Source organism: Salvelinus sp. IW2-2015, unplaced genomic scaffold (assembly GCF_002910315.2).
Source record: "Salvelinus sp. IW2-2015 unplaced genomic scaffold, ASM291031v2 Un_scaffold3144, whole genome shotgun sequence".
Classification (NCBI taxonomy): Eukaryota; Metazoa; Chordata; class Actinopteri; order Salmoniformes; family Salmonidae; genus Salvelinus; species Salvelinus sp. IW2-2015.
In genome coordinates this window covers 27,512-31,111 of record NW_019944433.1, presented here as the reverse complement: position 1 = coordinate 31,111, position 3,600 = coordinate 27,512, and the positions used below count along the sequence as shown (strand labels likewise).

Below are 3,600 nucleotides of genomic sequence, written 5' to 3'. Positions count from 1 at the left end.
AAGGAAATTCGTAGAAACTATTTCTTATTACACTGTGTGTGTATAGTGTTCTCTAACCTGTAGCTGTATGTGTGGTAGGAAACGCATCCCTGCAAATTGGAGCTGCTACTGGGTGTATCATTAGACCTAGGGAAGGCATGGTTAGAGATGAGGATGACAGAAGGTGAGACCAGGGGTTTCCTTCACTCATGCAATGTTTCCTAGAGTAAAGAGTCAAGAAAATGGACAAATTGCAACATCGGCAAACACAAGGGAGTATATCCATCAAACCACTTCAGTACGAGTACTCAAGCATCTAAATGGAATATACCACAGCGGAGCGCCTTTCCTCTCCCCAATATAGTAAGTAGAACATAATGGAAGGTGTTCTCGGTACCAGCTAGAGCAAGACCTATCACATGTGAAGAGGAATTTCTGCACCTCTGAGTAAGATAACGAAGGCAACACTCAAAAGTGAGCCCATAACGGGAATATATAACTCACTTTTAGTATGTTTTATGGTAGATTTAACATAAAGAGCTGAAAGTGGCGATTCGCATGCACTCAAGATAAAGCTACACAGCAATAAATAGAAATGTGGTTCTCTCACTCATACACTCTCTTCAAGAGCCAACATCAAAACTTAAGAAACATAATGGTTAATAGCCAGTATTTGTACTCGAGTTTTGTTAGAACCATAATAGAGCGAGAAGTCTTCTGCACATCAGGTAAAGTCCAAGATAGAATATAATACCTCTGGTATTCATTTTGTTAGGACGAAATACTTTTTCTCAGGTAAGCCGCAGCGAGACCTCACACATAATGGGAAGGATGTAATCGATCTCGTCATGTTCCTTGATAGTAGGTATGAACACATAGTGAAGAACGAGTGAGAAGAATCCCTCGTTGAAGACAGGTGCCTGCTCCTCTTAATTACCGCGCCCGTTGCTTCTGCATCTCCCCACAGGTAACAGACAGATACTGATGCTGCAGTTGACGCTCTTAGGATCCACAGAGATCGCATACAGTCCCTCAGCACTGATCAACCTCACTCTGAGTCTTTGCTTGTCTAGGCAGTACTCTGCTGAGAGCCGTAGTGTTCCCTCTCCTACCTACAGGAAGTAACTCTCCTTCGTGACCCTCTCTCTGTGGAGACGAGGTCTATGGGGAAGATAGCAGGGGAGCCAGGGTGAAGGCACTGGGAAGGGGTTCTACTAATCCAGCATCAGAGGCCCTCGGATGATATTGGGGCTGTTGTCCGTGGAGCTGCCTTCATCCTGGGACAGAGAGTTGTTCCTGGAGGGTACAGGCTTCCTCGATAGTCCGGGACAGCAGTCTGTCGTGGCTCAGGGCTTTGAGCAGGGAGGACTTGGGAGGCGGCCTGGCCAGGAGAGGAGAGCTGAAGGGGGAGGACTCGGCYGAGGAGGTGGTGTCACTGTCCAGGGTGCTCTGTCTCTGGAGAGCCACCAGCCTGGAGCCTCCAGGAGACAGCCTGCTGGAGGTCAGCTTGGTGAGGCTGAAGGAGGATGACGGGGAGTGGGGTAGAGGRGAGGTTCTGGAGGAGTACGTTTTGAAGCGGCCYCGAGGCCCGGGAGAGGCAGCGATCAGGGGGAGGGGACAGGCGTTGGGYTGGCTGTGGAACAGAGACTCTTTCCTCCGGGTGTGGGGGCTCTCCAGGAGGGTACAGAAACCGTAGCAGGTCTGGGCCTTGGCCAGGTGGGGCAGGGAGAGAGCTGCTTGGCTCTGGGGGTCGGCGTTGGTACTCTCCTCATCACTGAAGCCCTGGTCGTATGGAGTCTCGTCCACGCTCTCTACCTGGATAAGGGTTGGATGAGTGTTGATGAAGGGTTCTCTCACTGTTACCTCCGTCTCCGGGCTGCTGCCCCTCTCAGGTGAAAAGGACACCTTTCCAACAGGGCCAGTTTTACTCCAGTCCGCCGTCTTCAGCTCCTGCTGTGGCCAGATCTTCGGCGGGATGCAGAACTCAGGGATAGTATTCGGAGTGATGACGTTAGGACACAGAGAGATCGTCTTCCTTCCTTTCTCCCGAGATGTGCTCTCTCCCGACACGATGTCTGAGATGCGGAGGCTGTACTCCGCTATTGGCAACAGAAGGTTCTTTTTGGCCACTGAAACACGGATCTGTTCAACGACCCACATTACATGAGCTCTGTCAGGATCACAGCTCTGGGGAAAGAGAAGGAAGAAAAATTCACAGTTTGGTCAGATCACAGGCAGCTTTTCAAAACCAATAAACACAAGCAATAAAAGCTACAACTTTTCAAAACCAATAATTGCAAAAACCAATTCTCCCTCATCATAAAATATTTGAATTAAATTCAGTTTCTTATTCAATTCAATTAATTGAAATAATAATACGTMTATCCTGGTACAGGGATAGTTGACTACAAAATGTGTTTTACTGTATATAGGAAATGACCTTGAATGTAAGAGCACATTCAAGCCTGGTCCTTTGACTCCCTGCGGTTATAGTCACCTGTTACACTATCAGTGTCAGTCTACCTCCAGAGAGTGTCAGGGCTCATGTCTCCCTCCTGTAGGATCATCCTTCCTGTTGGTATCTTCCTTAGGATCCTTCTGTAGTATCTTCCTTTAGGATCCTCCTGTAGTATCTAGTGTAGTATCTTCCTTTAGGATTCTCCTGTAGTATCCTCCTGTAGTATCCTCCTGTAGTATCTTCCTGTAGGATCCTCCTTGTAGTATCCTACTGTAGTATCTTTTCCCTGTAGTATCCTACTGTAGTATCTTCCTGTAGTATCCTTACTGTAGTATCTTGTCCTGTAGTATCCTCCTGTAGGATCCTCCTGTAGTATCCAGTGTGAGTGTGATGCTGTAGGAGACAGCCAAGCTGGTTAAATAGGGCTGTGGATCTGGGCAGCGGTCACTGCTGTTAAGAAGATCCTCCCTCTCTGCCTTGGTCATCCATTTACACAGCAGGCCTTCTCTCTGGTCATCCCTTCAAGACAGGCCAGCCCAGCAGGCTGTCACATGGAAACGCACGGCAACCAATGCCACGATACTGCACCCTGGGGTCAGCACATGGGAATATTCAGCTGGACCGATGAACAGACACACCACAGAGACCACAGTCAGACCAGACACACCACAGAGACACAGCCAGACTAGACAACACCCACAGAGACATGGGAGACACCACAGACAGACCAGACACACCACAGAGACATGGGAGAGACCACAGCCAGACCAGACACACCACAGAGACATGGGAGAGACCACAGCCAGACCAGACACCACCACAGAGACATGGGAGAACCACAGCAGACCAGACACACCACAGAGACCGACAGCCAGACTAGACACCACCACAGAGACATGGGAGACACCACAGCCAGACCAGACACACCACAGAGACCACAGCCAGACCAGACACAGCACAGAGACATGGAGGAGACCACAAGCCAGACCAGACACACCACAGAGACATGGAGAGACCACAGCCAGACCAGACACACCACAGAAACCAACCAGACACAGCACAGAGGACCACAGCCAGACTAGACACAACCACAGAGACCACAGCCAGACCAGACACACCACAGAGACATGGGAGACACCACAGCCAGACCAGACACACCACAG

At 49.6% G+C, this 3,600-nt stretch overlaps 1 pseudogene; it reads right to left on the bottom strand.

Annotated features, from left to right (window-relative positions):
* Positions 1-904: 904 nt before the first annotated feature.
* On the bottom strand, positions 905-2,544 carry LOC112075414 (C2 calcium-dependent domain-containing protein 4C-like; annotated as a pseudogene).
* Between the last annotated feature and the right edge of the window lie 1,056 nt (positions 2,545-3,600).